Here is a 13628-nt window from a genome sequence, read left to right as displayed (position 1 = left end):
TCATATTACCCTACTTTTCCATTCATGTCCTGAAGTACAAAGTCTTTCAAAAATTGCCATACTGCAATAGCTGAATGCAGAGTTTACAATCCACTCTTCCAAGTGTTTAATTGTAGAAAATGCAGAGTCCATTAGTATTACTGTTATTAAATATTAAGTAATATTCCTTGAAAAAGAACCATTACCACTTCACAAATTACAAATATACAGGAGGACTATATCAGTTTCCTGACCCAGGGGATTAATTGTAGCAGTTGTTGCACAGCAACACGGTACAGCAGATTAGGACCTCACCTAATGAATAACACTGCATCCAATTGAAATTGCAAGGAAATTTAGCTTGCCAGAATGCAATTACAGAAGTCTAAATCTGATTGGATTGCAGTATTTCTGTATTCTTAAAAAGCACATCTGTAATGAATGGTAAAGAGCAGTAGATGAGGAATGTGTAACTCCCATTGGTCTTAAAGACACAAGAGGGGTGGGGGCTGAAACGTTTCGAAATAAAGCGACAAGATCAATGGATACATCTTCACATAATTAACCTCAGGGATTCGATACCACAACACATCACTGTGAGCAAGAGTTCCGCTTCCTTTTCAGAAAGAACAAACATCTCTACCAAAACCAGGAACTGATGTCAAAATAATACAGTGCGAATTTAGAAAAGGTTATAATTCTTTTGAGTTCATAGAGAAATGTCCTTGATGGTCAGTCTTCCCCTCAGTCTCTGTTTTCAGAACCAGTTCCCATTTGTCACTGTGAGTGACAGGACACTGAAGTGGACAGATTTCTGGAGCCACTGCCCCAAGGTTGCTTGTGATTATATTCCCTCTCATCCTAATGATCGCAAGGGGTCAGACCCTTGGTTTTACATCTTATCATCATGGAGCTTTAAAAAGAGTCTTTCAGGGGATTTCAGGGTAAAGGAGAACAGCTACATTAATTGTATAGGAAACCAAAAGCACATGTTTCACCACTTGTTACAGCGTCCGTGTTATTCCTGCAATAAAGCTATCGCTGGGAAAAAGAGCTAGTTTTCGGCTAGGAAGACCTTATTTGTTCGGACAGTAAAGAAGTGGCCATGCACTAAGTATTTGGATAGACTCTATGCCAGCACAGAGAAAGGGGGACAGCCTGCAGAGCCTGCAGAGCACTGCCCTGGGAAGGCAGCCCAACGGCTCCTTGGCATTCCAGCTGCCAGTTCTCATCTGGCATGGACAGTGCAGCTGAGATGATGGAGCAGGGTGACAAGAGCCTTGGTATTTTAGTGTCACAAGAAACACAAAATGAAAAAAAAACTGTGCAGGAAGGCTCCAGCTGAATCACAGCCTGGCCCTCCTCAAACGGAGGAATCGCGAGAGACCACACACCAGGTCCCAGCAGGACCTCAACAAGGGAACGCCTGTTACGCTCACCCCAACCTTAGGGCATCCTGGTGCCCCAGAAGGAAGCACAACTATAGTTGGCAAAAGAACAACATTTAAAGCATAAAGATAAGCAGAAATTCTGTTTGAAGGACTATTTAGAGAGAATTTCTCCCCAGAATTTGACCTTTTAAGACAGAGTTTTCATAAAAATAACAAGGGCTGTAATAAATTCTGAACCTAAACATCCTATTCACAATGCACTTTGAGACACCCGTTGTACAAGTTAAGGGATCCATAGACCCCTTAGTAGAAAAAGACTTTGCGGGAGGATTTAGAAAAACATTGATACTTGTGCTTTCAGAAAAAACCCCACCACTGTGGAATAAAGGAGACTGAGTAGAGACAAGTCTGAGGAGACTCCTGAAGCACCCCATGAGATTCCTTCTGCTGCCTTTTAACACATTACCCTTTAGGCTTTGACCAGAGCCTCTCCTTTTCCTCTGTGCACAAGTTCTCCTGAGGAACCTGTGTCCCCAGGGATCCAGCAGTCCCAGTAGTCTGCGCAAAAAGGGGTCTAACCCTGTATTTTCATCAATTATTCCCTAAACCTCTTGGCATTAGAAGATTTGAAAATAAACCCTCTTTCATATTTGGTGAGGCTTTGGAGTCTGATTTAGAAATGGTTTGAGAAGAGCTTTTTTTTCTTCCTTTTTAGCCTTTATATCAGTCATTTTATCTGATATATGATAAGCTCAGATGAGTTTAAACTGATTCATCCTATTTTGTAATGTTTAAATGTACTTTGCTGAAGCTCCATCATAATGTCACACACTTTTAAAATGAATAATTCATCCTGCCCACCTCTTCTGAAATGCCAAAAGGATACTGCGCCTTACCAGACAGAAGCAAATACCTTTACTAAAAAGTACACAAGGAAACAATATAATTTAAGAAAAAATAGCGACCCAAGATGCACCACTGCAAACCTCAACACCCCGATCTCGTGTGGGAGAGCACATTAAAGCCCTGGAGGGAGGGAGAAGGCTCCTTCCCAGGGAGGGCTCAGCCCAGGGGTTCAGTTGTTCCCTTCGTCAGGCACCGACGGCTCCGCAATTTCCAACGGGAATCAAGAAGTATCTGAGAATCAGATATCTGACAGGCACAGATAAGGCTCTTCTAGCAAATGCCTGTCAAGGAACTGTGCAAGAAATGACATTGATTTTATCCCCATGCTGGTACTATTTCAGGGACAGCCTTTGTCAGTTCTATATTTAGCTGCTGTATTATGTACCTTACTAATAGCCAGGTAGAGTTTTGTCAATTTTGAACCCAGCAGGGATCAGGTTAAGACTCCGGAATGAATGCCACTTTGTGCAAAACCGGTGTTTGCCAACTGGAATAAAACACAGGTATCATGAAAGAAACCCAGAGAACTTCTAATACCAGGCAGCAGTTTCCCCCCGCTGTGTTAGCACAATGGCCTCCTGCAGCCACCGCACGACGGCACGCTCACACCCTGGGCTCAGTGGGGTGAAACCTCCCACCCGGCAGCACCCACCCCGGGGCAGGGGTAGGTGGTCCGTGGGATGTTTACAGCCCCCAGAAACACACCACTGCGCTCCCTGGGAGCATCCTTACAAATTCCCCAGCCGCTGGGAGGGGGAAAACAGCCTGGGATGGAGGAAGATGAAGGTAGCAGGACCCCCAAGCTAGGTCTTTGGAAAAATAAGGGGTACTAGAAGAGACAGGGGGGTCCCAAACTCACATTTGGGATGACAAGTTCTGATTTGGTCCAGAGCAGAAAGCAGCATCTTGCCCATTTGCCCCTGGCTGGCATCACCACCTGAGCGGGCTCCTGCTTTGGTCATAGCCACTCATCTGCCTGACAGGAACCAGGAGAAATTTTCTGAAGATGTCAGATAGGCTGTTTTGCCACGGGGCAGCACTGAGGGGAAGGCAGGAGGCTGTGCTTCTGGCCGGACAGCTGCGTGAGCAGGGCCACTTGCCAGAAGCGCTTGGCCTCCAGCAGCCCCGGTGCCTCTTACAAACAGATTTCCAGCAGAAGAGAGCACTCCACGATGCCGATAAATGCATCATTACGCAGCCCGATATTTGAGGGTCTAAGTCTTCATTTGTATTTCATAAATATTTTATGCAAGGGTATTTTTACTGAATCATGGACAAGGCATGAGACAAACTCTCCACTGGAGATACTAAACGCATCTGATCACTTTTGCTGAACATTTGCAGCACTACTGGGAACACTGGCTGCTATCACTCACAGCAGAGCGCTTCAGACAGCACCAGGAAAAGTAAGGCAAGGACAGGCTTGTATCATACAGTCTTGCTTTTGTGGAGACAGGCTTTTAGAAAGCCAAAATCAGCTCTCCCAACACCTTATCCACCTGGAATAAATAAAAATTAAAGCAAACTAAAAAACCCTGTAAAACTCCATAGTCATTTTCCATCGAGAGCCCCATGCTGCTCATCAAACATTGAAGAGCAGTCTGTGAATATCTGAAAAAATGACCTCATTGTCATTCTTCAAATCTTCCCTTCAAGCCTCAGAGTGCAGCGACGCTTGCAAAAGAACACTAGATGAGTCTAGAGTCCTGTGGCCACATGTTTTCACATTCACCAGCATTTTTTCACTCCCAACTATCTGTTTTCATATGGTTGAAATGCAAAGTGAATGTGTTGGCGGAGCTCCTGAACACTCACCCAGGCTCCTTCTAAAGTAACTTGTGCAGGGAAAAGGAACGACGAGCCAAATGGTTTTAGCACCAGTTAAAGGTTCCGGAGCCTTAGCCACAGACCCCGGGAGCTAAACCATGTAAAGTGTCATGGACACGCCACGGACAATTCCCAGACAGACCTAATTGTTGGCACTTTGGAGCAGGACTAAGTGAGAAGCGTTTAGACCCCAGCTGAGGGCTCTGCCTGTAATGCCTTAGAAAGGATTGAAATAAAACGACTGCATCTTCATTGGTCTCTAACTAATCTCAGAGGGCTGATTATGAGCACTCTGAAGCCTGATGAGAAACTAATGTGTGTGGGATCCCTTAAAAAGTAGGCTAGGAAAAAACAAAGCCACAAAAGGTGTGGCCTGAAACCGGGCAGAGCGCTGGGGGAGGCGCAGGGGGGGCACGTAGGGAAGATTACGGTTACGTACAGCTCTGAGCAGGGCCACCGGTGATAACTCGCTAGGGATTACGCTGTTTCTAACACAGATCTGTGGCAAACACAACACCTGTACGTGTTTTCAGCTCCTGGCCAGCCTGAGTCATGCCGCTTTCCTTTCAGACGATGGATGCTCCTTGGGGAGCGTGACCAGAGGTCAATACAGCTATTGCTCCTGGCTAGAGAGGGGTGGAAGTGGTGCAAGGTCCGCTCCACGCCGCGAGTCAAGCGGGCCAGTGGCGCAGAGGCATCGGGGGGCAGAGGCAGCTCCAGGAGCACAAGAGCTCATGACTCACCCCCTGATCAGGCTTCAGACGGCAGGGATGGGGGAGTGAGGCGGCTGCTGAGCATTCACGAGGCTCCTATGGCTTGTGAAAAACCAGGGAGCTGCTGCAAAAATAGATGCGTCTCCTGCTGGGTGACTTCTCTGAACCCAGTGCTAGCACTGGCTTAAGCAAGGGCGAGCCTGGAAAATACCCCCGTCCAGAGCACACTGCCATCGGCAGAGCATCCCTCCGCATGCAGCAGGGGGACGGGGCTGTGCAGCGCGTTTCCGCAGACGGGTCTTTTGTAAATGATGGACGGCAGAAATATCCGTTCCTCAAACAAGATATTTCATGCGATATACATCATGCTGCTCCAGGTAGCGTGCCTGGTGCTAACCCTGCTCTAAGTAAAAAACCGAGCCTGTTTCATCCCTCCAAGGGCTGAGACGCACCCTTGGGAGGAAAATTAAACCTCCTGCATCTCCACTGGGAGGGCAGCCCTGCCTGCAACAGCATCCTGTCGTCTCCACGTTTATCTGGCTCACTTAGAAGGCAAGTGCTAGGAACCTGACTCCTGTCCAAAAGTAAAATCTAAAAGAGAGCATATGGTGTAGGTTTAAGCATTTGGCTACTATTCTAGCTTGGGAAGAAGAGACAGCAGCTGAGTTCTGGATGCCAGTGAAAGCTCAAGGTCCAGCCACAGTCCATTCCTGGAGATAAGACTCTACTTGATGTGACTAAATTACCTTTCCACGGTTTCACATTCATTGAAGAAAACTCTGTGTGTGACATTTCTCTCTAAATCTATAGCTATATGATTGCAGAGTGTTTTTATAAAGCCTATGCAACCCATCACCCATAACCCCACAGTGTTATTTATAGCTGTATATAAGAGAAAGTCACTAATTTCAGAAGTCTTGCCAGACTCTGGGCACCTAAATGCCCAGTGGGAGAAGCAATGCAGAATTCACTAGCAAATAAACCCAAGATGGGCCATAGGAGATCAAGGATCCATTAACAGCTTTAAGGCAAGGAGGGAACATCGTGCTCACCCTGGTGCTGGCTGTTCAGCAGCAAAAGGCAAAACCCCATCTACTTGTAGATATGCCATAACTAGAATGGGCTCATGACTGATTTCCTTAGTTCCGAAAAACTCTATGTCTTCTATCAAGTTTGGTCATCCCTTTTGACTCTCATTATTTATTAGGTGACCTGGTTTACTCTTTTTCTCCGGTACCAGGCTGCTAGGGATGTTGCCCATAGTTGCTAAGAGATATTCTCTGGTCCAAAAGTCTCACAGCTCAAGAGAACAGGATTTGAAAGTGGAAGGGACATACTGTGCGGCTGAAAAACAGGGGCATACAGACTGACTCCTGAACTACACTGAACTCTGCTCCTGATTCAGCAAAGCAAGTCAGCGCTGATTTAAATGGTGCTTACAGTAAAGCAAGTGCTTAAGTGCTTTGCTGGATGATGACTGGGACACTGAGGGTCTTGATGGATTCAGCCCAGCACTTCCCTGTGGCAGTTAAGTCACTTCTGTCACATTTTGCTATAACTCTGTCACTTCATGAAGAATATCAAGCTTTGTCTCCTACTAGCCATCTGCAAAAAAGAAGTCAAATGAAAAACTCTGTAATGGGTTCTCACTGCAGAAATCTTTCCCACCATCCATGTTTTGGGCACTTTGACCTCACATCCCCATAGAAAATGACCTTTCCTACACCCCAAGGCTATGATCTGTTAACGCAGAGTTTTACATTGCATTCACATCCCCTGCGACATGACTTAGGTCTGAACCAAGACAAGGGTAAAAGGGGTGAAAAAATGCAGTTATAGCTTCTTTATAAATGATGATTCCATTTAAGAACTGGAAAGTACTGTTCAAGAGAGGATGAGATACCTTCTATAGGAACACATAAATTTAGAAAGGGGGACACAGCTTTCATGACTTGGGAGGATTTACTATCTATACTGTGACTTACCATGCCGGTTTAAAGCTCATCTGTTGCAAATGGTTTCAAATTAGATTTCTGGGGTACAAACACGCAGAAAATGATCCACTGACTCCCACGCTAAACTAGGGGTTTGGCTGTGTGGGTTCAAAGTGCTCTTCTGCTCTGGAGCCTATGTGACCATAGTAGCTTGTAGATGCCTCAGTAATGGCTGTGAGTCATCCAGCTGCTGCTGTTACACAGATGAAGTAAGTTAATAAAAGAGACAGGGCAAACATCCTGTTTTGTTCTTAATTCATATCATTGACTAAGATGTAGCTTAATTAACCAACCTTCTCTCCGTATAGAACAGTCTGACTACCATCACTTACCATATGTAAAACACCACGCGGCGTCATTACATACTGTTCTTTATACTAAAGAGCCATATCACCGCCTCAGCACTGTAACCGAGCCTACTGTCAGCAGCCTAGATCGAAATGCCAAGGATGTAATGGGTCAGAGACTGAAGTGCTACCTCAACTCTCGAGCCAGTGCCTTTCTCACTCATACACAGTAGCAAGACCGTGCGTGCAGCAGAGCTAATTCTCGCTGAATCACTCAGAGGCTTTTTTCCTGCTTGTAAATTATCCTCAACCTGGTTGCCCTCCTGCCACATGCATTAGCACGCAGGATTTCTCAACCAAAGACATCGAGCAGGCAAATCCTAGCCTGAGAATTGCCGTCAAGATCTTCCCCAGTAATATTCCTCACATCTGTAAGCCTGACTCCAGTGGGATGCCTGGCCCCTCCAGCCGCAGGGGAACGGCTCTGCTTGTTGGGGCTCCGAGTATCCACTCACTTCCCAACTGACTGCTCACAGGTATTTAGGCAAGCATTCACCAAACTACTCCTCAAACACTCCTCTCAGTAGCCTGGATGCAGGTGAAAGCACCTCAAAAGATGTCGCAGTCGAGGAGAACATCCCAGCTGCCACTGCAGCGTGCCAGATCCTTCATCCGCATCCCTCGCCCTTCTCCCACCGGGAGCTGGGAGCAGGGGCTGGGGAAAGCAGCAGGTATGGGCACATGCCAGACCCATCCTGCCGGTCACGCGAGGGAAAATGACGGGCGGCGGTAAAGCCTCACAGCAACTGAAGTAATAGAGAAAAGGAGATTTTTTTGTGTTTGACAACTAGATGAGTAATCATCCTGAATTCCCTGCTTCACCCTAATCCCCTGCTGAGTCACTGGGTCCCTGTTGATACCCCAGGCTGGGTGACTCCTCTCTCAGAGGCTGCCAGGGATTTTTGCCATATGGCAACAAGGAGATTTGATTAGTTGACTGTTTCCTATTTGTTTTAATTAGTAGTTTATTAGCCATATGTTAAATTGCACATTTCAACTACTCAGCAGTGTTACTGGAAGTCAGAAAGTATCTTGATGGGGCTTCTGTTGCCTCTCTAGCCATGTGGGTATTTGCTTTGAACATAATGTCACCTGGTGGGAGCGCAGGAGCGCTCTCCCCTGTCTTGTGCTATCACCTCACCTTATCCCATCCCTTCTTGTTTTATTTAATCTCATCTGCCACCTCTGCCAGCACCGGGCAGGGGAGCAGGTCAGACCTCTGGCTGCCTACCAGAGCTGCTTGTCACATCGGTGGATGCCGACAGGCCTTGGCATTCCTGAGCTCTGGGAGGTCTGTTTAGGACCCCCAGGGACCTCCAGTGAGGACCTTTGGGATGAGTAATCTGGTGGTGCTCCTCCAGCTGGGTAACACATTAACCAGAGCTTGAAACCTCTGCACTAATCACACCGCTGTGTTTGCACCTCTTTGTTTCTGCATTCCATCAATCAGTCACATAAAAGTTAATGGGAAATAGATAAAGGTCATAAACAGCAACAGTAGATTCAGTTTAGAACTCACGACAATATCCAGAGACCTGAAAGCTGTTTTCACCCAGCCCTGCTGCACAGGCTTTGATTGCAGACGATTCTGGCACCAGGGGCTGCTGCCACCATACACTTTACCAGCACACAAACCCTTCTAAGAACAGCTAACCAGTTATCAAACAAACCCCGCACACCACCCCCCCTTCTCGTCAGGAAGCCACTAGAAAGGTTCTTGCAGCATGTGACTACAAACACCACAAGGCAGCAGGGGACGACTAAGGAACAGCCCAGACCTGCCCGTGTCCGACGAGGTCCGGCAGAGCGCCCGTGGGATGTGTGACAGTCCCAGCGTCACTCGGCTGGGCACAGGACCCTGCTGGTGGTGGGGGCCGGACACCGTGCGTCTCCTGCCTTTAAGAGTTGCCTGTTTAAGTTTCCAAATGACAACAGGATTTCTCCAAAGATTTGCCCAGGGCTTTTCCAGCTCCTCCGAGTTCTCTCAGTGACCACTGCTAATGGCATTCATAGACTTTTTTCGAAGCTCCACTTTCCAGAGCTACAGCTTCAGGTTCTACTACTTGTGCACACAGAAACTCATGAACACGCTACTATCTTACCCTTGACTACCTTTACTTTTTCATATTCTTACAGTCTTTTGCCATTATCACACTAATATCAAAGTAATTGCACAGTATTAAACACTAAACTGTGATTTACTGGCTGGGCTAATATGTTTAAATTTGTGGGGTTTTTTTTCTCCGAGAGAACTGCGAACATCATTTTATACAATCATCTCAATGGCCTCTCCATGACTATTTCCCTCCTTCACAGAAGTGTTAAACATTTTGTTGCACACTTGCACCTTCTGTTGGGAAACATCTTTAAATTAGGTTTTCTTGATTCTCATGCAGTTTAGCAATGCAGATTCCTAGATGTTGGGATTGATTTTGTATCCTACTTCTCTCATCAGTTCAAGGGTTGCAATGGTTTCAAACACAGCAACGTTACTCTCCCTATATGTTTAATCAACATGTTACTCCAATTCACTCTTAGGCACTTGCACCCTGTGTGGGCTCAGATCAATTTTTAGATTCTAACGATTGTCACATTTTTAAAATACGTTTCAGTTGCACGCTTACCATAGATCCCAGGTGCAAATCTGCAAGTGCAGATGATCACAGCCCCAAACCCTTGCCATTTGCCGTGCAAGGCCAGGCAGCGGGTGGAAGCGCTCCCAGCCCTGCTGCTGATGGAGCCGGCTGGAGACTCCATCGCCCCTTGCAGCAGCTCCTGCTGCTCCCGGGGCAGTGGGGCTGCCTCCTACCCCAGCACAGCACCTTGCCTGCCCTGGGCTGACAGCAGCGACCAACAGCCTCGAGTCTTCCTCCAGCCCAGCAGACACACAGGGGCTTTCCAAGAGCCCAGGGCTGAGCAGGCAGCTGTGGCTTTACTGAATAGCCCGGAGCAGAGCAGCAACGCTGCTTCCATCACTTGGTAATGAAGAGTTCCTCGAGCGATCATCTTCCACCGCCCTCAAAGCAATTAGTACATCAACCTATTAATACTCCACGCCCTCTCCCCAGCCTGGGGGGCTGTGCTCTCCATAATACTCTCCTCAGAATAATGTGAGGGTGGCCTGAGAAAGCTGAGGCTATGCAGCTACCCACCTAACAAAACCCACCAGCAGCATCCCTCCCCAGCCTCTGCCAAGCGCAGGAACATTCTGCCATCTCTGCTGTAATAAAACGCAGGTGCTCACTACAAAAGCATTACAAAGCATTGCTGATGGAAGGAGATTTTGATTAGCAGGCCCTGGAGAAGGAGTTATACCCAGCAGTGAATCCTGGAGCTTGGTCACATTGCTCTTCCCTCACTCCACCAACCCAGCCAGCCCAAGCCCACAGGCACTGACACACAGGCAGCTCCTTTTCTCCAGGAACCAACTTCTCACTTGGTTTCAAATATATTTCAGCTCACGCACACACCCCTGAACCCTCTGCAGCTCCTACGCTCCCCCAGATTGCACTGACCCAGCTCCCCTGAGACACTGGAGTCACAGACCTTGAACGTGACACCAGGTCAATGAGCTCTGCCAGGGACGGGGCGGGAGGACATCAACCACCACACTCTTGGCGGCTGCAGTGCTTGTGCCACTGTTCAGCACGACAAACCTCTTGCTACTGAATTCCTCAATATCTTGAGAAGCCAGCTCCCCGGTACCCCACTCTGCTGATGGTCTCTCCCCACAAAATGATTCCCCATCTCAGTTCATCTGCTTTGCGGTACAGAGGAGTCACCAACACTATTGCTGCAGGGCAAGATGCTCATTTGTGTACAGAGGCACTGAGAAAAATCTCCCTCTGAGAAGGGATGAGGAGCTTCATATTTACTCTGCCTGGTGTATGAGAGATTATAATGTCACTGGTCATGTTAGTAAACACTGACAAATGTGACAAAACATGGAGTTAATCCTTGAAACCTGCTGAAACCAAATATTCTGTTCCATTTGGTAACAAGTACAGATAGACAAACGCTCTGTGGCCTCAGTGTAGTCATATTAAATATTTAAAGTTACTTACTAAACACACAAAGGGCTTGAACTTCCAGCTGATCATTGCACCATACAGATTCTGAGGAAGAGTATGGAAAGGCAGGCATACCAGCAGCTCCTCCTGGGTGTGAACAACTGGTCCTTCCACTGGAAAGTAAGACAAACGAGACAGTATTAAAGCATCAGATAAGGAAAGATGTTCCCTTTATTAAAAAGTAGCAGTACATTCTTTACATTTAGCATAAAATCTGCTGTAATTACCTAGCAGTTGGAAAGCAATTTGCAACAGGCTTTATTGTTCAGCATCTGTACCAAATTCTAAGGGAAACATCCACCAGGGAATAAAGTAAAATGAGATGTGCCACAGTAACTACAACATTTAAATGCCTGCAGAATGGAAATTTCAGTGAGGCTTAAATGAGCTACAATGCAATTCTACTTTTGCATTGCTGTTTTTGTTTTGTTATTTAAAGGGCTCTGGGTTTGACTCCAGCTTCTTCTTATCCTGTATACACACACCCACCAGGAATGCTATAATCCACACAAACTAGGAAGGTTATATTAAAAAAAAAAACCAAAAAAAAACCCAAAACCCAAAAAAAAAACCCACAAAAAAAACAGTCGAAAGAAAACCCAAGTCTATTGCAGCCACAGAACAAGGAACATTCTGGCAAGTACCACCACCAGGGCTTCACTAGTTATCAATGCATGTGCCTCTTTGGTTTTAATATCTACAATAAAGAGAAAAAATAAAATAGCTTGCAAGTTAACTTGCAAACTCACCACAGGACCCCAGAGTAACTATGTCATCCAGTGGAGAAAAGTGGAGCTCACACAAGGTTTTGTGGATGCCTAAAGGAAGCGACATTTTACTCCTGCTTAGCCTGGGATAAATCTGGCCTAACTTCATCATAAGTGAGACAGTGAGTAGAAATGTGATGGAAATAAATCAAGCTTGCACCAGTTTAAAAAAACAACCAACCAACCAAAACACCAAAAATCACCAAAGTTCTAGTTTTGTATCTCCCCGAGGCAGGGCGCGTACATGCGGAGCTGTTCAGGAATTCTGTCTCAGGTGTTGAAACCTGTGCCATGCCAGGAGAGAACATAAGCCTGACGGCTCCTCAAACAGTTCCTAACTTTCCAGGGGACCTCACATCACACAGTGACAACCATGAATTTATTAGATGCCTGTTCAGACCTTTCTTTCTTTTCTCACTGATTAAATAATATTCCTTCTGATTTAATTTCAGAGCATCAAATAAAACAGGAATGTATCTTTGCAAGGAAATGTATCTTATGTTCTTTTCCAGCCTGAAGCTAAGCAGCATAAACAAATTCATCCCTTTCAGTAATGAGGATATGATTGCAAGAGCACTTGGAATTAAGGAATATTACCAATTTTCCTATGTTTTCCTCCCATCCAGAATTATGTTTCAGAACTCTGCCTCGTGCTTTGCTACCCTACATTATCCTGTCCAATCAGGCTGTGCGCCCTCAAGCCTTCAAGCAGGTTATTAGTCTTACAAAATGCATAGGATTAAAAGTGCGTGTCTTTAAGCTCTACAGGCTGAATTTTTCTCAGCATGATTGCACGGATACAAATGAGAACAGCGCTTGATTCTAGATGTTTACAGTACCATGCAATTTGCTTTAACATGCTGACTACTGATGTAAGGCGAGTTCCACGGGAAGGAAGTTAATGTCTATGTCCTCTTTCAGACCACAGCAAAGCACACTCGAATGGGGAAATCAAATTCTTATTACTGGGTGAAATAATTCCTTCATTCAAGAGAATACGGAAAAATTTAACAAACGCTCAAAGAAATGGGACGACGATCTGTGAGTCAAAGGAGGCAGTGTAGATGTGATGACAGGAGGAATGTGACTGTGTGCTCTATGGGTTGGTAGGAAAGCCAGGAATAACAGAGAGCAAGGAGAATCAGACAGACATTTACAAAAATCCTAGACTTTATTCAATGAATTATTTAAAGTCTATTTCTGATCTGGCACAGGAGGTCACTTGATCTCCAGAAAGGAGCAACGGGAGTCCCATCGCTTCTGCCATTCAAAACTCAAAATGAACAAAGTGACAGGAAATACACAGCACAGAACCATCATCCCATGGCTTCAGGGAAAGGACTGTTTGACCTGAGTAGACTTCTCCTCCTTCTAGCATTTCTGCCTTGTTTGCATCCCTGGGAGTTCACCCTCTGAAGTCGCTTCACTGGGTAAATACTGACACCTCCACACACATCAGTATGTGTGGACCAAAGCTGTGATCAGCTTCTTCATGTTTGATGGCTTAGGTGTGCCATCACAAATGGATGAGGCCTTTTGGACTTACTAGATGGTAGCATTAAATCTTAACAACCTTGTCTTGAAAAACACATTTTAGTAAGGCAGTGCCAAATACCAAAGAGGAAGGCCAGATG

At 46.0% G+C, this 13628-nt stretch overlaps 1 protein-coding gene and 1 long non-coding RNA gene across 6 annotated transcripts in view; one reads left to right on the top strand and one right to left on the bottom strand.

The window, feature by feature from the left end:
- The window catches only part of KCND3 (potassium voltage-gated channel subfamily D member 3), a 132554-nt gene that overhangs the window by 38274 nt on the left and 80652 nt on the right, over positions 1-13628 (top strand). The gene's annotated exons all lie outside the window — the stretch shown is intronic.
- The window catches only part of LOC114014190 (uncharacterized), a 261955-nt gene that overhangs the window by 170164 nt on the left and 78163 nt on the right, over positions 1-13628 (bottom strand). The window contains exon 2 of the long non-coding RNA XR_003557607.2: positions 11222-11340. This is a non-coding gene — a long non-coding RNA (uncharacterized LOC114014190). The remainder of the gene's footprint in view (positions 1-11221; positions 11341-13628) is intronic.

The sequence above is a fragment of the Falco peregrinus genome, chromosome 16 (assembly GCF_023634155.1).
Source record: "Falco peregrinus isolate bFalPer1 chromosome 16, bFalPer1.pri, whole genome shotgun sequence".
NCBI classification, from domain to species: Eukaryota; Metazoa; Chordata; class Aves; order Falconiformes; family Falconidae; genus Falco; species Falco peregrinus.
This window is presented reverse-complemented; position numbering and strand designations above follow the sequence as displayed.